The sequence below is a fragment of the Stigmatopora argus genome, chromosome 2 (assembly GCF_051989625.1).
Source record: "Stigmatopora argus isolate UIUO_Sarg chromosome 2, RoL_Sarg_1.0, whole genome shotgun sequence".
Taxonomy (NCBI): domain Eukaryota; kingdom Metazoa; phylum Chordata; class Actinopteri; order Syngnathiformes; family Syngnathidae; genus Stigmatopora; species Stigmatopora argus.
The window spans coordinates 714,223-737,425 of NC_135388.1; the positions used below are offsets into that span (position 1 = coordinate 714,223).

General features: G+C 39.1%; 1 protein-coding gene across 1 annotated transcript in view; it reads left to right on the plus strand.

Moving 5' to 3' along the window:
- The window catches only part of znf507 (zinc finger protein 507), a 118,516-nt gene that overhangs the window by 52,952 nt on the left and 42,361 nt on the right, over positions 1-23,203 (plus strand). Inside the window, exons 5-6 of the mRNA XM_077594168.1 lie at positions 9,680-9,789; positions 16,949-17,111. The gene's annotated coding sequence lies outside the window, so the exon portion shown is untranslated. The remainder of the gene's footprint in view (positions 1-9,679; positions 9,790-16,948; positions 17,112-23,203) is intronic.

Consider the following 23,203-nt stretch of genomic DNA (forward strand, 5'->3'; position numbering starts at 1 on the left):
ATTGACGGTGATAGACGTCCAAACCATTTGGAGCGGGCGAGTTGGCAATAAAACAGCACTCCTGTAAAGAAGTTATTTCACTAAAGCTTTAAGTTAAGGGTGTCAAACTCGGGTTAGTTCGCGGGCCGCTTTAACGTCAACTCGGTTTCACGTGGGCCGGATCATTTTAGATATAATATTTAGATTTTTTTTTTTTATAAATGGATTAAAAGCCCTGAATATTCCGTTTTTTATAGATGTAAAACAAGGTTTATTTTAGCTTTTTTTAAAAATATTTTTAGATTTTACAAAAATATTTTTGAACTAAAAACACAGAAAAAAATGGATTGAAAAATTGCAATTATTGATTTAAAAGGGGGAAAATCAGAAAATTTAATATACATCTATATCTATCATTTTAATTTGAAAATCTCTTTTAATCATTATGTCACATATTAAAGTGGAAAACAGAAAATATTTGATTTTACAAAATGATTTTTGAACTAAAAACAAAAAGAAAAAATGGATTAAAAAAATTATCTGTACTCCATTTTAATTTGATCCTAAAACAAAGTCGGCACTCATCATTTACTTTCCCGGGCCGCACAAAATGAGGCGACGGGCCAGATTTGCCCCCCGGGCCGCCGCTTTGACACAGTTGAACTCCTCTTCTGCTACGCTAGCTTACTTTCAATGCCTTCCCATTGTGAAGGTGTCCAAACGTGATGGTCCATATTCATATTTACTTCATATGTCCGTCAAAACTTGAACTCTTCCCTCATTTCCTGTCATTCCATTGCACTTACTTTAAAAATACCAGAGAACAAAATATGAATAATTGCGAAAAAAAGAGGCTTAAATTAACCGCCATCCCACACCATTTCAATGATCTGATTTTATTTGATTGCCGGATCTCCCAGCTCAATACAATTGACGGAAAAGTTGTTTGTTTTCATCTGGTTCCAAACTCCTGCCGTGTCAAAGATGGCCATTAGCATTCATTTACCTGCGGCAACAGAATACCCGCTGCCTAAAACGCACTAATTCATGCATTTATGTATTTATCGACCCGTTGCTCATTTGTAAGAAAGTTAGCTTCAGTTTGAGCATGTGCGATAAGCGTCCAATCCATTTCAAGCGGCGAATCGTCGAGCATCCCGCGTCCAACGGATCGGACTTTTGCCGTCGTCGACGGCAACCAGAGTTAACTAATACACAAGCAAATAAAACGGTATGAGGAAAATCAATTGGATAAAAAGTGGAAGACATCATAAAATCATCATAGACAAAAGTAAATAGAGCAACTTTCCGTCGTTTTAAGATGATAAATCAATCAAAATCAATTAAATCCTGGCAACGGCAGAAAATGTTTGCGTAAATAACGATAAAGCTGAAAAAACTAAACACCAAACTGGAGAGCAAAGAGCCACTGCACCCATGCGCGCCGCCATCTTGGATCTGATCACACCGGACTATTAGACGCACCTACAAAATATCACAAAAAAAATGACATTTGTTCATATTTAAGACACTGTGGACTAAAAATCTCATTTTTTCGGTTTACCCCAAATGACCTAAAGCTTATTAGTCTGTCAAATTTCTGGAATAAGAGGGGAAATTTTGAGTAAATTTCTTGTAATATTAATCTGGGTTTGTCAACTTTGCAAAGCAAAGAGCCACTGCACCCATGCGTGTCGCCATCTTGGATCAAATCATATCTGACTATGATGCACTTACAAAATATCACAAAAAAAGACATTTTTTTTCATATTTAAGCTGCTGTGGACTAAAAATCTCATTTTTTAATTTACCCCAAATGACCTAAAGCTGATTAGTCCGTCAAAATTCCGGAATAAGCAGGGAAAAGTTGAGTGAATTTCTTCTAATATTAATCTGGGTTTGTCAACTTTGCAAAGCAAAGAGCCACTGCACCTCTGTGCGCCGCCATTTTGAATCAAATCCCACTTTACTATAAGACGCACCCACAAAATGTCACAAAAAAACAACATTTGTTGTTGTTTAAGCTTTCGTGGACTAAAAATCTCATTTTTTCGATTTACCCCAAATGACCTAAAGCTGATTAGTCCGTCCAAATTCCGGAATAAGTGGGGAGAAGTTGAGTGAATTTCTTGTAATATTAATCTGGGCGTGTTAACTTTGTGGGATGGTACATTAGAAGCTACGCACTTGGAAATATTGAGCTCGCAAAATCAATTTTAGCGTATTAAGAACGTCTTTTTTGATGATGTCGATCGCCGTCAATGGCGGCCGGCGATCTGGTGATATTCTGCTTTCGTTTAGTTTGTTGTTGAAGTCACACACACACCGTGTGTGTGTGTGTGCGCGTGTGTGTGGCAAGTTAGTAACATGTCACAAGTTTAAGCTCCTTAAATCCAAGAAGAGCTTTGAAATTCCACTTGATCTGGGTCTCAACTTTTTTAAATGAAGTTGTGTTGTGGCATTAGAGTCGGCGACGGCGGCTTTTTTTTGCTGCCGTGACTGACGTCAAATCACAACGCTGTCAATTTGCCTCAGATCTCGTTGCCTGTTTCGCGCTGGCTTTTAGAAGCTGATTTATTTCAATTTCAGCTTTGATGGGATGAACGCAATGCTTTGCACATTTCAATTCATCACTATGAAAGCTTTACAAATTACCGTCATTAATCGACTAATTGATAGCGGTCCGATTTTTTTATTGTAATGGAACAAATGGGTGTTGTTATGTAATTTTGGGGCGCTGATTTTTAATTGAAATTCTGTCATATTTGTAGTTGTGTCTGTAAGTTGTATTGTTTTCATTGCTTGATATTTTTGTGCAATGCAATTACAGTGGAGCGATTGCTAATACGAGAGGAGTATATACTACTTTTCGTTGGCAAGTGGTCGTGCGTTATCCTATTGTGAGGACATTAGTGTGCATTATTTTGGGAATATTTTGAAGCTAAGACAAAAGCAAACAACCCTGGATAGGTTGCATCTGAAAGTCAGGGTGGAGGCGGGGCCAATAGAGCCAAAAAAAGGTATCAAAATTTAATACAAAATTAGAATTAAGTTTAGTGTAAGGTTAGATTAAATTTATTTGTGAGTGTGTCTGCATCATAATCCACGTTCATTTCAATTTGTTTATGTTATGTTACGAGCGCGTTGCCGTACAAAAAGTCTCTCTGAGTTTGTAGGTTTTCGCATGGTGGCTTTTCTCCCGGTACTCTACTTTCCTCCCACTTCCCCCAAACGAGGTTGATTGGACGCTCTAAATCACAGGTGTCAAAGTGGCGGCCCGGGGGCCAAATCTGGCCCGCCGCCTCATTTTGTGTGGCCCGGGAAAGTCAATGATGAGTGCCGACTTTCTGTTTTAGGATCAAATTAAAATGATAAATATAGATGTATATTAAATTTCCTGATTTTCCTCCTTTTAAATCGATAATTGCTATTTTTTTAATCCATATTTTCTGTGTTTTTAGTTCAAAAATCATTTTGTAAAATCTAAAAATATATAAAAATATTTTGTTTTCCACTTTAATATGTAACATAATTAAAGGAAAAAAATGGTTTCCTTTTGCAATGAATTCTAGTTCAAAAATCATTTTGTAAAATCTAAAAATATATATAAAAAAGCTAAAATAAACACTGTTTTACATCTATAAAAACTGAATATTCAGGGCTTTTAATCCAGTTCTTTTATTTAAAAAAAAATCAAAATATTATATCTAAAATGGTTCGGCCCACGTGAAATCAAGTTGACGTTAAAGCGGCTTGCGCACCACCCCGAGTCTGACACCCTTGCTCTAAATTGTTCCTACGTATGAGCGTGATTGGTTGTTTGTCTCAATTGGCCGGCAATAAATTGAGGGTGTCATTAAAGCCTGCTTTGGTGGAAGTTGTTATTTATTTATGCGTCTTTCCCGCACGGTGTCCATCCAAAGTTTCAAAGTCACATAAACGAGGAGACGGGCATTTCTCACCTGCTTGTTTTTTTTCCGTTTTTTTCTTTCTACTCTGCTGACATGTCCGCGGCGCAGCGCGCATGTGTTGACCTTTCCGCAACGACGGCCCGTACGTATTCACTGGTTGTCAGCACCCTGGCGTCCCGGACCATCCATCTTTGCCAGCGCTCGGTTTCTGGGCGCAATCCCCCGCCGACCTATTATCTTCCTCGTGCGCTGGAAGCTACGCAGGCGGCGAGGCACACCCGTGAAAACCCACCAAAACACCTCGTTCCTCGCATACATGCCCGTGAAAACGAGTCTGGCCGTTTTGGCCCGATGCCGATGGCACGTTTTTCCAATTTCCTTTTTTATGGAAATGAAATTGGTATTTGTGAAGTAGCTTTCCACCTTCACCGCATCCGAACAGCTTTGACGCTAAATCGTCAAACCATCGGGAACAGCGTGGGTTCGATTTCTTGCGCGAGGATGCTTAGAATATTCAGTTTTTTATAGCTCTAAAACAATTTTTATTTTAGCTTTTTTTAAATATATTTTTAGACTTTACAAAATGATTTTTGAACTAAAAACACAGAAAAATGGATTAAAAAATGACAATTATTGATTTAAAAGGGGGAAAAATCAGGAAATTTAATATACATTGGACCATTTTAGATATATTTAATTTTTTTTTTATAAATGGATTAAAAGAACTCGATTAAAAGCCCTGAATATTTCGTTTTTTATAGATCTAAAACAATGTTTATTTTATCTTTTTTATGTATTTTTAGATTTTACAAAATGATTTTTGAACTAAAAACACAGAAAAATGGATTAAAAAATTAAAATTATTGATTTAAGAGGGGGAAAAATCAGGAAATTTAATATACATCTATACTCTTCATTTGAATTTGATCCTAAAACAGAAAGTCGGCACTCGTGATTTACTTTCCCGGGCCACACAAAATGATGCGGCGGGCCAGATTAGGCCCCCGGGCCGCCACTTTGACACCTGTAAAATAAGCATCAAATAATCCAAGTCAAATGAAGACTATGCCCAGCACTTCCCATGTTTTTGTAAGTTTAATCAGTGACTCTAAGGACCGATTCTGGCGGTCCGACGAACAAGAACTTTCCGATGAAATCGAAAAACACGGCGAAATGGGAGAAAAAAACTCACTTGTGGCCCGGCAAGTCAAAAGTCCTTTGACCTCCATGAAGCCTTTTCTTTTTTAAACCCCCTATCTCTCTCTCTCTCTCTCTCTCTTTCTCTCCATCCTACAAACCATCCCTTTTTTCCTTCTTCCCGCGATGGAGCTCGATTGTAATCTGAAATAAATGAAGGGGGTGGACGGAGGGGCTGCGGGGGGTGCATTATCACCTTGGCTGAGCCGAGCTGAGCGCGTTAGAAGAGTTGGAAAACAACAACAACAACAACAAAGAAGAATAAAAGAAGAAGAAGAAGAAGAAGAAGGTCCAGCAGGCAAATTCATCTTGTGCTGCTACAATCAATCTCTGGCCAAAAGAAATACACAATAACTAGGCAGGACGAGGCTAAGATTAATGGGCCGGCGACATCTCCACTGACCAGCACCACCTTCTCCTCCTCCTCCTCCTCCTCCTCCTCCTCCTCCTCCTCCTCCTCCTCCTCCTCCTCCTCCTCTTCCTCCCTCGCCTCCTCCTCCTCTTCCTTCTCCTCCTGCTGCACACACACACACATACACACATAAACACACAGTTGGCTAAGTGGTGATCTATGGCCACCGCTGACTGCTTTACAAGTGCATTAGCGGCGTTAATGAGAGCGGCCAGTCACTCAACAAATGGATGCCAGCTCAAGCCGGACGCTCGCTCGCTCGCTCGCTCGCTCGCTCATCATTCAACCACCCCGCTTTATAGGCATAGTGGTACCTTACCTCGAGATACAAGCTTAATTTGTTCCAGGACTGAGCTCGTATGTCGATTAACTCGTAACTCAAATGAACGTTTTCCATAGAAAGGAACTAAAGACAAATTCAGTTTTTCTAACCCTCTAAAAAAACACCAAAAACAGGATATTGCAAGGGTGTCAGACTCGGGTTGGTTCACGGGCCGCTTTAACATCAGCTCGATTTCACGTGGGTCAGATATAATATTTAGATATTTTTTTATAAATGGATTAAAAGAACTGGATTAAAAGCCCTGAATATTCAGTTTTTTATAGAGCTAAAATAATGTTTATTTGAGCTTTTTATATATTTTTAGATTTAAAAAAATGATTCTTGAACTAAAAACAGAAAAAATGGATTTAAAAAATTACCATTATTTATTTAAAAAGGGGAAAATCAGGAAATTTAATATACATCGGACCATTTTAGATATAATATTTAGATTTTTTTAATAAAAGGATTAAAAGAACTGGATTCAAAGCCCTGAATATTCCGTTTTTATAGATCTAAAACAATGTTTATTTTAGCTTTTTTATATTTTTATATTTTACAAAATGATTTTTGAACTAAAAACAGAAAAAAATGATTAAAAAATGACATTTATTGATTTAAAAGGGGGAAAATCAGGAAATTTGATATGCATCTATAATCTTCATTTTAATTTGATCCTAAAACAGAAAGTTGGCACTCATCATTGACTTTCTCGGGCCACACAAAATGATGCCTTGGGCCAGATTTGGCCCCCGGGCCGCCACTTTGACAACTGTGTTCTACTCAGTTGTGACTTATACTGTATTTATGTGGGAAATTGGATTGGAAAAACATTTTTACTTGTTCCGATTCGCCATCTATTAACATAGTAACAAATAACTAGTGGTTTAATAGTACTGAAATGTGTTTAATAGTACAGATTTTGCAGAGGAGAGAGAGAGACTTTTTGCACGGCAACGCGCTCCTAACATAACAAACAAATTGAAATGAACTTGGATGACGATGCAGACACTCTAAAATAAATTTAATCTAACCTTACACTAAACATAATTCTAATTTTGTTTTACATTTTGATACTTTTTTGGCTCTATTGGCCCCGCCTCCACCCTGACTTTCAGATGCAAGCTATGGAGGGTTGTTTGCTTTTGTCTTCCCTTCAAAATATTCCCAAAATAATGCACACAAATGTCTTCACAATAGGATAACGCACGACCACTTCCCAACGACAAGTAGTATATTTTCCTCTCGTATTAGCGAACAAGCTCTGCCATTCGCACTGACTAACAAGGAAAAAAACACTAAAAAAATGCAACGGCAAAAATTGATGCAATCGATGCAAAAAGTGCAACTTATAGTCTGCCAAAACGTGATTGATATTGAAATGTAGACGCTAACAGCTAGCGCTACGCTAATCTGAATGATATTTGCTAACTGCTAATTGTAATCGCTAAGGTGCTAACAACTAGTGCTATGCTAATCTGAGCGATATTTGCTGACTGCTAATTGTAATCGCTAAGGCGCTAACAGCTAGCGCTACGCTAATCTGACCGATATTTGCTGACTGCTAATTGTAATCGCTAAGGCTAATCATCGGATACAAAAACTAGCTTGAATTTTGTTCTGTGTTCGAGTCATATCTGTTTTCTTTTACTTTGCCGTGTGTGGCTTTAAAATATGCTTGTAATCTTCTGAGCTTGGCCCCGCCCACCACCGAGGCGGAAAGCCCTCATTGGCAGAGAGCCATACATCAAAGGGGCCTTTATTTAACGAGCCACCGAGCGCTAAGACGTATCGCGCGTGTCAGCGGCTCGCTCGCAATGCGTTTTGGCTAACGGATAGCATCGGGGCGCCTGACCGCTTGCTCCCCCCTTTGCCGCCACCCTTTGTCACACCCAACACGCACCCCCGCCCACCTTTATACGTTTAAAAAAAATGGATAGAAGAGGGAGGAATACAAGATTGGGCGGCAGATAGAGCCCCCGCCTAGCTAACGCCCGACTTTGTTTGTGTGCGTGTCGGCGTAATTAACGGCGAGCGATTGCGATAATGCGCCGTTGTCACACGCTCGCGCGACGCTTTGTGTACAAAGATCTAAAGAGTAATGGATTCCAAACGGGAGCGTCTGTTAGCGCTTTGTCTTAATCGCGGCGTGCGGAGAATGCTAACACTAGCGCGCTACGGCGGGGCAATAACATCAACTCGATTTCATGTGGGCCGGACCATTTTAGATATAATATTTAGATTTTTTTTTTTAATTGGATTATAAGAACTGGATCAAAAGCCGTAAATATTCAGTTTTTTTATAGATATAAAACTGTTTATTTGAACTTTTTTTTCTTAGTAGGGGAAAACATCTAATAATCATTTGTTTTTCATTTCAAATAGAAACATTTTTTTTAAAATTATATTCAATATTGAAGTGGAAAACCGAAAATATTTTTACATATTTATTTTTAGATTTTACATAATGCTTTTTGACCTAAAAACACAAAAAAAGGATTAAAAAATTGCAGTTATTGTTTTAAAAAGGAGAAAATCAGGAAATATAATATGCATCTATAATCGTTTTTTTATAGATCTATAAAAAGTGTTTATTTTAGCTTTTTTTCTTAGTAAGGGAAAAAAGGCCCCAGCAAGTAAATGATGAGTGCCGACTTTCTATTTTAGGATCAAACTAAAATGAAGAGTATAGATGTATATTAAATTTCCTGATTTTCCCCCTTTTAAATCAATAATTGTCATTTTTTTAACCCATTTTTTCTGTGTTTTTAGTTCAAAAATCATTTTGTAAAATCTAAAAATATATTTAAAAAAAGCTCAAATAAACATTGTTTTGCATCTATAAAAAATCCAGGGCTTTTAATCCAGTTCTTTTAATCCATTTATTTAAAAAAAATCTAAATATATCTAAAATTGTAATTTTTTAACCCATTTTTTTCTGTGCTTTTAGTTCAAAAATCATTTTGTAAAATCTAAATATATATATATATATATATATATATATATATATATATATATATATATTTATATAAAAGCTCGAAAAAACATTGTTTTAGATCCATAAACAACTGAATATTCAGGGATTTTAATCCAGTTCTTTTAATCCATTTATTTAAAAAAATCTAAATATATCTAAAATTGTAATTTTTTAACCCATTTTTTTCTGTGTTTTTAGTTCAAAAATTTGACAAAACATTGTTTTAGATCTATAAAAAACGGAATATCCAGGGCTTTTAATCCAGTTCTTTTAATTTAGACCAAAATGACGGCCTTTCAAAAGTTATGTTTTGAATCCATAAAAGTTGAATTCGTCCGATTCAAAGAAAACAAGGCTGCAAAAATGCCACATCTGAAAATAACCATCATTTGAATATTAAAAAAGAGAGGGAGAAGGTGTCATAATGTCCGGGACGGGAAAACATGGCTCGCGAGTCTCGATTGTCGTCGTCGTCGGCGACAAGCTTTTTGGCGTCTCTCCTCCAACACGCTCTGGCGCCAACGGCGTGCTGTGAAATCTGCTGGCAATTTGGAACGCCACGGCGTGGAGCGCTAAAAGCATATTCGCGTTTGGAAGGTGTCGACTTTGTTACGTGCAATAATGTGAAAGGTGGCGTATTTATGAGTCGGATTTTGTGTATCTGACCAAAGCGAGTCTGGATTCCGATACCTCGGAAATGCATTAACGGCACATTTGGACTTTTCTTTTTTGACTTCTCTTTAACGTAGCCCGCCGTCAATCAAGCGTCGGACCATCGCCGCTTGCCTTCAGGCGTCCGGTCTCGTCTCGTCTCGTCCGGTCGCCGTCATTCATCTTGTCGCTTTTCCAGCGTTGTGACGTGTCCACTTTGTGCCTTTTAGGACATGTCAGCGCGTGGACGCCTCAAAGTGTCACCTTCGGTCTGCCGCCGCGTCTCCGACCCGTCTCACGTCCCCTGGCGACGGCGCCGTCCGAGCTGATGGAACTTAAGGTGACAGTGTACTCAGTCTGTGTGTCTATGTGTGTGTTTTAGTGGACAGTGTAAGTTAGCCAGTAGCCTAGCAAGGGTGAATAGCGGATTGAAAAATAGGCCCTTTGTTTTTCATTTAAAATTTCCGCCCTGACTATCGTGAACTCGCAGAAATGCCAGCGTTGTTTTTTCCCGACGCACTTGAACGTCACACATCCGAATAGCCGTTTCTATCCGTCCGATTCGCCGGCATCGGCCCAGGTTTTTCCGCTAAATCAAGGGTGTTAGACTCGGGTTGGTTCGCGGGCCGCATTAACGTCAATTCGATTTCATGTGGGCCGGGCCATTTTAGATATAATATTTAGATTTTTTTTATAAATGGATTAAAGCACATCTAAGAATATAGATGTATATTAAATTTCCTTATTTTCTCCCTTTTATATCAATAATTGCAATTTTTCAATCCATTTTTTCTTTGTGTTTTTAGTTCAAAAATCATTTTGTAAAATCTAAAAATATATAAAAATATTTTCTGTTTTCCACTTTAATATGGAACATAATTAAAGAAAAATTTGGTTTCCTTTTGCAATGAAAAACAAATGATTAAATAAATGATTTTTCCATACTAAGAAAAAAAAGCTCTAACATTGTTTTAGATCTATAAAAAAACTGAATATTCAGGGCTTTTGATCCAGTTCTTTTAATCCATTTATTGAAAAAATATATAAATATTATATCTAAAATGGTCCGGCCCACATGAAATCGAGTTGACGTTAACGCGGCCTGTTCCACTCTGACACACTCTGACACCCTTGAATTAAAGGAACTGGATTAAAAACCCAAAATATTCCATTTTTTTTATAGATTATTTGATCTTTTTTTCTTAGTAAGAGAAAATAATTTGTTTAATAATTGGTTTTCATTTCAAAAGGAAACCATTTTTTATTATGTTCCATATTAAAGTGGAAAACAGAAAATATTTTTACATATTTTTAGATTTTGCAAGATGATTTTTGACCTAAAAACACAGAAAAAAAATGGATTAAAAAAAATACAATTATTGATTTCAAAGGGGGAAAATCAGGAAATTTAATATACATCTATATCTATCATTTTAATTTGGTCCTGAAACAGAAAGTCGGCACTCATGGTTGACTTTCCCGGGCCACACAAAATGATGCGGCGGGCCAGATTTGGCCCCCGGCCCGCCACTTTGACACTTGTGCGCTAAATTAACACGCTTTAAAAAACAGCGCTGGTCCATTTTTTATTTCCCGGCCCGACTCGGCGTCGGGGAAACCCGTATCCGTCTCTTCCCATCTTACTCCTGGCGGACTCTTGCGTTGCACCTGCCGGTAATTGGATGTTGCTGCTTTTACGTGCGCGTGAGGTCGGGAGGGTGATTGATGGATGAGGCGTCTCGGCTCCATTTATAACCCGCCTATTCGGGGCTGCTTAAATTTTGGAAAAATGAGAGCGAGCGGGGAAAAAGAGAGATGGCGGCAGATTACGCCCAGGTGAGCTCGTACATCTCCAAAGCGGCCGGCCGCCGCGAATTGTCTGCCCACATTAAGTTATCTAAATGAAAATCAATAGTGTGTACGTGCGTGTGCGTTGGTGTGTGCGCGTAACGGTCAGCGCGCGAGGACGCTAGCCGGTGTCGAAGACTAAGACGCGGCCATATTGCAAATAATACTGTATGCTACTTCAGAAATGTGTGGGGGTGTATGATTTTTTTTTTAATGGAAAAAATAGTTAGCATATTTTCTCGCATATAAGCCGTATTTGTCCCTAAAAAAATGATGACTGAATCCAGGGTACGGCTTATATGCGCACAAATTAGCCTTGACGTTTTCGACCAAACGCCATAATTCAAGACATTGCGGCCGATATGGTCGTTTATTATTACAATGTCTAGGGATGTTCCAATCAGAAATCAGATTGGAATCTATTACCTTTTTTATGTGGAAATTTAAGACTTTTAAGTGCGCCTTATAGTCGTGAAAATACGGTATATTATATTTCCTGATTTTCCCCTTTTTAAAACAATAATTGCAATTTTTTATCCATTTTTTTTCTTTTGGTGTTTTTAGGTCAAAAAGCATCTTGTAAACTCTAAAAATAAATATGTAAAAAATTTCCACTTTAATATTGAATATAATTTAAAAATAATGTTTCCATTTGAAATGAAAACAAATGATTATTGGATGTTTTCCCTTACCAAGAAAAAAAACTTCAAATAAACAGTTTTATATCTATAAAAAAACTGAATATTTAGGGATTTTGATCCAGTTCTTATAATCCAATTTAAAAGAAAAATCTAAATATTATATCTAAAATGGTCCGGCATTTTTTCCTTTTGGTGTTTTTAGGTTAAAAGCATTTTGTAAACTCTAAAAATAAATATATAAAAATATTTTCGGTTTTCCACTTTAATATTGAATATATTTTTTTTGGTAAATTGTTTCCATTTGAAATGAAAAACAAAAGATTATTAGAAGTTTTCCCTTACTAAGAAAAAAAAGTTCAAATAAACAGTTTTATATCTATAAAAAAACTGAATATTTAGGGATTTTGATCCAGTTCTTACAATCCAATTAAAAACAAAAAAATCTAAATATTATATCTAAAATGGTCTTGCCCTTGCTCTACGCCAAATGCCATTGGCTGCGCCTGTTTTTCCTCGTTTTAATCGGCGTTTGGTAGCCATCGAGCGACACGTTTGACGGACAAACGAAAGGTCCAGCTGGCCCGCGGCTAATCCGCCCGATGGCGTGGTCCGCGACTGACGTTCAGCAGACCCGCCATCCATTTTTTATCGTATTTGGGCTGCCTGTTTCCCGGCCTGGCGCGGCGCTGAAAAGCAAAATCCATATTATCGAGCGGCGGGTGTCACCACAATTATTCTTTTCAAACAGCCATTGAAAACAAATTACATCTGCGCCGCTTTTTTTTCCCCTCGTCCGGCCGCCCCTCCCCCCCGAGCGCCGCTCAACCGGCCGCTCCTTCGCCGGGTTAGCGTAGCGACCGCTCGCTAACGATCGCTCGGTCGCCCGTCCGACCGACCCTTTCGGGGACGGCGGCAATTCCAATGTTGACACTTGAACCCTTTTAAGGGCAAGTGAAGCTTTTTGGTCACAACAATACATTTATAGACCATTGAAATGATTGAATTGAATGGAATGCTTTTGGTGTCATTTTACAAGTATAATGAGATTTCAAGCGTGCACCACAGAGTGCACAAATAACGACAGACGGACTAATAAATAATCAATAAATAAGTAGTCCAATTGAGGTCAGCAGAGTGAAGCAGGCTTGCAAACACATAGAAAATCAATATATAATAATGATCAACAAATAATCGTGAAATAGTAATAGATAAATAATAATAATATATATGTATACAGTAATCCCTGAAATATCGCGGGTTCAACTTTCACGGTTTCACGACATGGCAGATTTTTTTTCTGGGGGATTTTTTTTGTACCTTCGTAAAAATGTGAAAATCCTCGCTGAAACTCGCAAACGGAAGCCACTCCCCTTTCCTCCACTTGCTACTAAAGCTCAGCAATAATAATTAAAAAAAAAAAAGAAAGTTCATAAAAATGTAAAAATCCACGCTGAAACTCGCAAGCGGAAGCCACTCCCCTTTCTTCCGCTTGCTACTAGGACTATATATATACTATATATATATATATATTTTTTTTATTTATGCATTTATTTATTTAATTTATGTATTTTATTTATTTGTTTGATTTATTTATTGTATTTATTCATTTAATTTATTTTATTTATTTATTTAATTGATGTATTTTATTTATTAAATTTATTTATTAAATGTATTTATTTGTTTATTTAATTTGTTTATTTAATATATTTATTTAATTTATGTATTTATTTAATTTATTTAATTTATTAATTTAATCTATTTATTTAATTTAATGTATTTAATTTAATGTATTTAATTTATTTATTTAAATTATTTAATGTAATGTATTTAATTTATTTATTTAAATTATTTAATTTATTTATTTAATTTTTATTTATTTATTTTTATTATTATTTGATTTATTTATGTATTTTATTTTTATTTATTTATTTTATTTTTTTAAATGGGGTGACGCTACTTCGTGTTTTTTCGTTTATCGCGAACAAAGTCTGGTCTAAATTAGCCGCGATAATCGAGGGATTACTGTATATATCTTTTATAAATACATACCTATATGTATGTATGTCTACCAGTGATAAAAGTAATTAGTGTAAGGGTGCATCTTGGCCAGAGGAAGGACACAATCCATTTCCAGACGGAGATTTGGCAGCGACGAATGTTGGTTGTCCACCATCCCCCCTCAAATGTAAATGTAGCGAACGCAACGACGCGAGCCCCGTTGTAGACCAATGTTTATTTGTACATTAGCGGTCATCAGCCGAGTTGTCATTTGTCGTGCACTTGGCATTAAAGTGGAAGACTCAAAACTGGCCGCCAACGACGCTTTCTCTTCTTGGCTTTCGTTTTCTGACGGCCCACTGAACCTTCTCGCCGACAGACAGCGTGTGCGCCGCCAAACATGCTGATTCCAACTTAAAGGTCATGTTCTTTTCACGCTGACGAGCGGCTGCCTTCCAGGAGCTCGCCATCGCCGCCGCCATCGGCGCCGCGCTCCAGCGACGGCAACCCCCCAAAAAATGATCTTGGCCCAAAGTCAATCTGCGACAGCCATCGATGAGATTCGTTTCAAAATCCACGAGGGCGCGAACAAAAGCCAAAAAAGCAAGTCGTTCCTCACGGTAGGGCTGCACGATTATTGCCTTATCGGTAACTAATCGATGATCAAATCCTTCCAATTGATCAATTGCCCTTCCGAATCAAAATGGATTGAAGGTCTTGCGCTATCAAGCAGTTAGTAATACGAAAAACTCCAGAAATGACGCAATTTCAACAGGAAGTGATCCGGAAATGGCCCAATTTCAACAGGAAGTGGCCCAGAAATACCCAAATGGGTTGGACATCTCTCGTTGTCAACCAGAGCAAATGAGTTCGTACCGAAAAATGAGATACCTACCGTATTTTCTTGCATATTAGGCGCCTCCGCGCATAAGCCGTACCCTAAAAATAGTTGAATTTTACAATTTCTCGCGTATAAGCCGCCCCCTGATTCACAATTTTCATCTCCATATTCATGGTTTTAATAGGGAGTACAAATGTGGTACTTTGAAGGGGAAATCTTAAGAAAAATTATTGCCCGTGCTATTTTTGAGACGCTGTATCAATCGATTGCTGGATTGCACATCCTGAAAGGGTGTTGCCTGCATGTAGACAAATTCAAAAAGGAGGTCACATGACCAGTACAACCAGGAAGTGGGTCTAGTTTATCATTCCTAGGTAAGATGGCGGCGCCTTGAGCAACCAATGGCAGGCGCAAGTGAGTTTTTTTCACATTTTATGCAAGAAATGGTTAATTTTTTTGTTGAATGATTTTTGAACTAAAAACACAGAAAAAATGGATTTAAAATTTACAATTATTGATTTAAAAGGGGGAAATCAGGAAATATAATATACATCTATACTCTTCATCTGAATTTGATCCTAAAACAGAAAGTCGGCACTCATCATTAACTTTCCCGGGCCGCACAAAATGATACGGCGGGCCAGATTTGGCCCCCGGGCCGCCACTTTGACACCTGTGATGTAGACCAAACATCGAAAAATCGTCAAGTAACTCGGCGTGGATTTTCAACTATTAAAAAAAACAATTAATAGCGGAAAAAAAATGCGAAATAGTGAATTTGCGATAATCGAGGGATTACTGTATATTGTCCCATCTTGGCATTATATAACAGCCAACCAAGAAGACCATAAATCTTCATCGAAAATCCTCACCAGATCGGATACTAGAAAAAATAGGACATGGGTAATTTTGAGGCGCCGATATATCGGTCCTAGACTTTTTGAGTCCGGATCGACTTATCGTCGTCAAACGACGACATCTCGGCATCAAACGAGAGCGTGGGACGGCAAAATGATTGATGGCGTGGCGGCTTAAGTGCCCGTGTTGTTATCGATTACGGCGAGGAGCCCAGGGCGGCCCGATTACGGCGCCGCCGCCGCCGTAACCTCGTTAGTCCCTCTAACGACGCTCCGGCCGACGGCGGGCGTCGGTCCGGCCCCGTAATGAATCTTGGGCCTCGCGTAAAACCCAACAAAAAAAAAGAAAAGTGAGCAAAAGGCAAGTTTGGACTATTAAGGAAAGCAATAAGCTGCTTGACATCGACGAAGCCTGCAGCTGCCTCATATGAACCATTGATTTTACTGTCACACCGCCATACGGTAACCATTCCTTCTACACACACACACACACACACACACACACACACACACACACACACACACACACACACAACGGGAGCCTGGTAGTTCACAAGGAACATTTTTTAGGGGGAAAAATAAACAGTTCACCTTAAAAAAACATTGCATTTGTTATCTTTACAACAAGGGTGTCAGACTCGGGTTTGTTCGCAGGCCGCTTTAACGTCAACTTGATTTAATTTGGGCCGGACTATTTTAGATATAAAATTTAGATTTTTTTTTAAATTATAAATTGATTAAAAGTACTGGATTAAAATCCCTAAATATTCTGTTTTTTATAGATCTAAAACAATGTTTATTTTAGCTTTTTTAAAATATATTTTTAGATTTTACAAAATGATTTTTGAACTAAAAACACAGAAAAAATGGATTAAAAAATGACAATTATTGATTTAAAAAGGAAGAAAACATCAGGAAATTTAACCATTTTAGATATATTTAGTTATTTTTTTTATAAATGGATTAAAAGAACTGGATTAGAGGACCTGAATATTCAGTTTTTTTTATAGATCTAAAACAATGTTTATTTGAGCTGTTTTAAAATATATTTTTAGATTTTACAAAATGATTTTTGAACTAAAAACACAGAAAAAATGGATTAAAAATGACAATTATTGATTTAAAAGGGGGAAAATCAGGAAATTGAATATACATCTTTACTCTTCATTTGAATTTGATCCTAAAACAGAAAGTCAGCACCCATCATTGACTTTCCCGGGCCACACAAAATGATGCAGCGGGCCAGATTTGGCCCCCGGACCGCCACTTTGACACCTGTGATCTAACTAATACCTGTTTCTATTGCCTTTTTAGAATCCCTCTACTTGAAAAAGTATCGCTTTCGACATCAGCATTTGAATGATGGGGGCGGAGCCTAACCAACAAGTAACCCATCAAAATCCCCAAAGAACATCAGAAAGTGAAAATCCTCTTTGTCGGGATCCCGGACGTCTAACGGCGTCAACGGCGCGCAAAGGTAAGCTTGAAACAAACAAACCAAAAACCCTTTTCACGGTGAACGACCGTTCGAAAGTCCGAATGACGTTAAGCGATGTGAAAAGGCGTCGGGCGAGTCCCGCGTGGACATCCGGCGCGCCTTCTTTCCCCGTAATTGTCGGCGTATTTTTGAAAAGGTTAGCGCGCTGCCAGCCGGGCCGAGGGCGTTCTCGTCGCTCTCGTCGGTGTAAGAACAGGCGCCGCGGGCCGAGCCTCGGGCTGCCCTCGGGGCGGCGCCTGACAAGTACACGCCGCGCCACGTAGCGTAGCCTAGCGCCACGCCACGCCATTCGCGCGCACAATCAAAGACGCGCTAACACAACACTTGTTAACGTCTGCTTATGCATGCCGCCTTCCGATCAACGCCACGTCGGGTTACGGCAGCTTTTTGACGCGCTCGCCAAGGTCGAAACGTGTATCCACGCCGGGAAGGTCCGTCAAGCCGAGTCAGGGGTGGCGAACATGCGGCTCTCGAGCCAGATGCGGCTCCCGGACAAAATTAATTCCAATTTTTGCTTCTTATTCCAATTTTTGCAAGCGGTGGATTGGACAACAAACTCAGGCATGCACCAAAATCCTTCAATCATTGGACAAAACGATTTGGCCCCCGGGCCGCCACTTTGACACCTGTGCTCTATGCTCTGATTTGATGGCTGTAACCATCTATGCAAGTGAATGCAACAACATAAGACATGATATTCTCAAATCTATACTTAGTGAAGAAAAAAAATAGTTTTCTTGTTTCCGAATTTGGATCCATCTTGCGTTAAAGCTGAGAAATGCAATGTAGGCTGAATTCAAGCTTCTTGTCGGATGGTCGGGAGCGAATGAGAGGTTTTCGGTTTCGCGAGTACTTTAGGGACGCTTCGTCAATGAGGAAATGAATCGACGAGAGTTGCTGGATCACAGAATGTCAGTGAACGTGGCACGCGCAAGAATAATAATAATATTATTATTATTATTGTGCGTGCCACATTCACTGACATTCTGTGATCTAGCAACTCTCGTCGATTCATTTCCTCATTGACGAGAACTCAAATAACAGAGCGTCCCTAAACTACCCGCCAAATCGAAAACCTCTCATTCACTCCCAACCGTCCATCCCAGGTCGACCGGATTGGACACCTATCACCTCCACGCGTCGAGACGTACCAAAACATTCCGGTTTCGGTAAAACGCCGCACTTAACCCGAGTGCGGCGAGCGCGTGTCCACGTATAAAAGTATCTGTTAGGTGAAGCTTAACACTCATTACTGGGCCCCCTCACATAATTATGATTATGAGTGATTATTTTTTCATGTTGCCGAGCGTCGGCGTACTTAACATGGAGCGTGCACGAGCACCCCCAAAGCTCAAAGCTGGCCCCCCCCGCCGCCCCGCCGCCCCCCTCATTATCGCGGCCAGACTGACGCTCTCGCTGCAGGTCCTGTTTTAATCTCTCGCCCTGAGGTGTCATTATGCCTGTCAAGTGGGCCTTCTTATGTATGCACATATGCAAAGTGGACTCTTTGTGCATATTTATGCGTTCCGGGGATATGGATATGTATTCCCATGTAGGTGTGCGTGGACGTATATAGCCACGGAGGAACGGCTTTGCTTGTACCGTTGGAAATATGACACCCATCAGCTAAATCGAGTATTTATTTGATGGATAAATATCATCTTGAAGTTTGTTTTGTGGATTTAGGGTCACAAAATGGAGAGAAAGTCACAAAAAATCATTTTTAGAGATTATTTTTTAACCCACCCGCCTCCAGTTTTGGGTTTCAAAAGGTTTTTTTCCCCCGTTTTTCAGCTGAGTGATGTTGCGTTCAGGAAATGTGGGAGATTTGATTGATGGTGACTTTACGTTCAAATGTTGACAAATAATAACTTTAGTGGATTGCAGATCTTACTTTTTCCATTAAATTTTTTACCCGCCTGCCACATTACATTTTTATTCACGTTTTTTCCAGGTTAATATTTTTTAATGCCGTCATTTTTTTCCCTCTTTTCCAAAACTTTTAGCGCCGAACAATATTCAGGGCTTTTGATGCAGTTCTTTAAATCCATTTATAAGACAAAAATATCTAAATATTATATCTAAAATGATCCGGCCCACATGAAACCGAGTTGACGTTAATGCGGCCCGCGAACCTTGTTTTACATGATGTCGTTTCTGACCCACACCCGTGGACGCCAGGTCACAGGAGGTTAAAGGTCGCGACCTCTTCTGACCACTCCTCACCGAGCTACGAAAACTCTCTTTAGAGATCCCGTCATTCCGAAGAAAAGAAGCCATAGCGCTCTAACTTTACCGTTACCTGAGTATCTCCACTGGCACTTAAATAGAGAGCGCGAGTTTGGCGCCAAGCTGTCCAAAGCTATCTGACGAGAAGGAGGCGGGGGAAGCGAGAGCGAGGGCGAGGGCGGCGTGGCGTAACCCATAATGACGTGCTATTTAATGATGCTGTCCACAACGATCCGGCTCGCCGTCACAGTCGCTGAGAGCAGGACAAGGCCCAGTGGGCCCGCCCGACGCCGTTTTCCTAAAGCGGGCAATACTGTAACCCTCAGCGGCGCCGTCGCCTGATTGGACGTGACACGTCGAGCTCTCCTCGGCTTCCTATTTCTCCGCGGCGGCGGCTTTTGAACGACACCCCATCTTGAGCCATGGCCACGTTGCAGATAGCTGTTAAAAGTAGCGTCATCGTTTTATTCCAAGTCGCGCGCTATTGGCCGATATTTTACCGTCATGAGGTAACATTTTACGTATTCTACTCACGAATGCCTCTAGGTACGAAATATGCAGGTTACGAATTGTGACTCGAGATACGAAAACGATCCAAGTTATGACATCCCCCAAAAAGTAAATGCATTTCCTTATCCGTTCTTTTATTTTGAAAATATTGCCGCGGATCATTCCGTCTCATATAATGTCAATAAAAGCATTGAATTCAATTGGCTGTCTCACAACAACCACTATCCATCTTTCAAGGGTTTAGTTGGTAGTTGTGTGAGGACCTTGTGTGGAACAAATTGGAGAATTTACATATAAAGTACACCTCTGCTTACAAAATTTTCAAATCACGAAAAAAGTTCTGGAACCAATTTATTTTGTAAGTAGAGGAATGACTGTAAATGTTTTTTTTTATTGATGCTTACTCTCTAAAGCAAGGGTGTCAGACTCGGGTTGGTTCGCGGGCCGCGTTAACGTCAACTTGATTTCACGCGGGCCGGACTATTTTAGATATAAAATTTAGATTTTTTTTAATAACTGGATTAAAAGCTCTGAATATTCAGTTTTTTATAGATCTAAAACCTTGTTTATTTGAGCTTTTTTTGAATATATTTTTAGATTTTACAAAATGATTTTTGAACTAAAAACAAAGAAAAAAATTGATTTAAAAAATTCAATTATTGATTTCAAAGGGGGAAAATAAGGAAATATAATATACATCTATATCTATCATTTTAATTTGAAAATCTCTTTTAATCATTATGTTCCATATTGAAGTGGAAAACAGAAAATATTTTTATATATTTTTAGATTTTACAAAATGATTTTTGAACTAAAAACACAGAAAAAATGGATTAAAAAATGACAATTATTGATTTAAAAGGGGAGAAATCAGGAAATTTAATATACATCTATATCTATCATTTTAATTTGAAAATCTCTTTTAATCATTATGTTCCATATTGAAGTGGAAAACAGAAAATATTTTTATATATTTTTAGATTTTACAAAATGATTTTTGAACTAAAAACACAGAAAAAATGGATTAAAAAATGACAATTATTGATTTAAAAGGGGGAAAATCAGGAAATTTAATATACATCCAAACTCTTCATTTGAATTTGATCCTAAAACAGAAAGTCGACACTCATCATTTACTTTGCCGGGCCACACAAAATGATGCGGCGGGCCAGATTTGGCCCCTGGGCCGCCACTTTGACACATGTGACGTAGACGGAGTTGACATTCCATTTGCGAGGGGGGCGATCGACTTGGACTGTAGCGGGAGGGGGTTTGGGGGGTTTTGGGGGGGGTGGTCTTGGCTTCTCTTTAAGGCCGTGTTTGTCACGGTGAGGAGGCGGAATAGGTGAAGGCTCCCCGTTGGGAGCGTCGGGCAGCCGGGCGGCTAAATTGAAGGTTTATTTATCCAATTGGCTGTCAAGGTCGGCTCGTCGGCCGCCTGTCCTGAGCTTGTTCACCAAATGCCAAAAATACGGATGAATTGTTTAAAAAAAAAAAAAAACAAGTACATGTGCTGTAGTCGTAGATGCGTTAAAGGCAAGAAGGAAGGAAGGAAGGAAATCAATGACCTTTGCTTTGCGTCAAAGCGTCAAGCTGCCAGCAGCGTTTAAGGCTCTCCTTACTGGTCATTATGGCCGCCTTTAACAACAATAACAACAACAACAACAAGTCAGACCAAACGGCAATTACCGCAAGACTTGGGCTTGTCTAGTTTGCGTGCGGCAAGTTGTGGGAAATTATGGAAAAAAAATGCATTTAAACATCCGCACTTATGCTAGGGAGCAAATATTTGGCTAACAATGCGCAATCTCGTTCCGTTTGACGTCGACTTTGATCGCGAGCTCATTGTTTTTATGGCTTGTCTGTCAAATATATTGTTAAAAAAGAGTGGATTTGTTGATGGAGGTGTGTTGGGTTGAAGGGTTTTTGTATTATTTGTTGTGGAATTGAAATGAAAATGTGTACGGAGAAATTAGCTCATAGAATTTGACTTGGAAATTGGACCTATTTTTGTGGATTTTTGACTATGTAGGGTTTTTTTCTTTTTGCATTTTTGTTGTGGCTCTTTGCGTTTAGGATTTGGGGAATTGGTGTTCGTGTTGTGGGCAGTGGGCTTTGTGTTGTGACTGTTTGTGTTTGTGTTGTTGGCAGTTAGGGTCCGTGTCGTGACTACTTGTGTTGTGGTGAGATTGGGGATCGTGTTGTGGGTCTTTGTGTTTTCGGCAAATAGGGTTCGCGTTGTGGTTATTTGTGTTTGTTTTAATCTTTTTTTTCTGTTTTTAGTTCAAAAATCATTTTGTAAAATCTAAAAATGTAAAAAAAAAAGCTAAAATTAACATTGTTTTAGGTCTATAAAAAAAATGAATAGTTAGGGCTTTTGATCCAGTTCTTTTAATCCATTTATTTAAAAAAATCTAAATATTATATCTAAAATGGTCCGATGTATATGAAATTTCCTGATTTTCCCCCCCTTTTAAATAAATAATTGTCATTTTTTAATCCATTTTTTCTGTGTTTTTAGCTCAAAGATCATTTTGTAAAATCTAAAAATATATATAAAAAAGCTAAAACAAACATTCTTTTAGATCTATAAAAAACAGAATATTCAGGGATTTTAATCCAGTTCTTTTAATCCATTTATTTAAAAAAAAATCTAAATATTATATCTAAAATGGTCCGGCCCACGTGAAATCAGTTGACGTTAAAGCGGCCTGCGAACCAACCCGAGTCTGACACCCTTGCCTTAGTACATTTGACATTTCCCCGTTGAGCCGTCCGACGTTTTCAAATGATCGGCGCAATTCCAAAGTAACTCTTTCTAGGACATTCCAAGCATCCCCAAGGCGACCCGGCGCAAGTTCATCAGTTAATTACGCGTCTCCCATCCCAACGTAAAGTGCATTTATGGGGAAACAGTGTGTTTGTGTGTGTGCGTATTCATGTCCCTCCAGCCGCTCAATAGCAAACCCGCGGACCTCGCCGCGGCGTTCCGAGATGAGCCGGTGGTCTCCGGAGAGGCGTTCGGCCAATCGGGAGCCGCCCCATTGATTGCCAGACACAAACAAGGCAATTATTCACAGCGTGTCCCCGTTGGAGAATTTAGATAGTCCACTCTGCCCGTGGATCATTGACTCACTCCCGTCTTGTAAATACGCTTAACTCCTCCCTCGCCCGCTAGCCACGCCATCGGAAGGACGCCCGTTCATTTTCTGAACCGCTTATCCTCATGTGGGCCGTAGGGGGTGCCGGAGCCTATCCTAGCTGGGGCGGGACACCCTGAATCGGTGGCCAGACAATCAATCAAGGAATATTCCATTTTTTATAGATCTAAA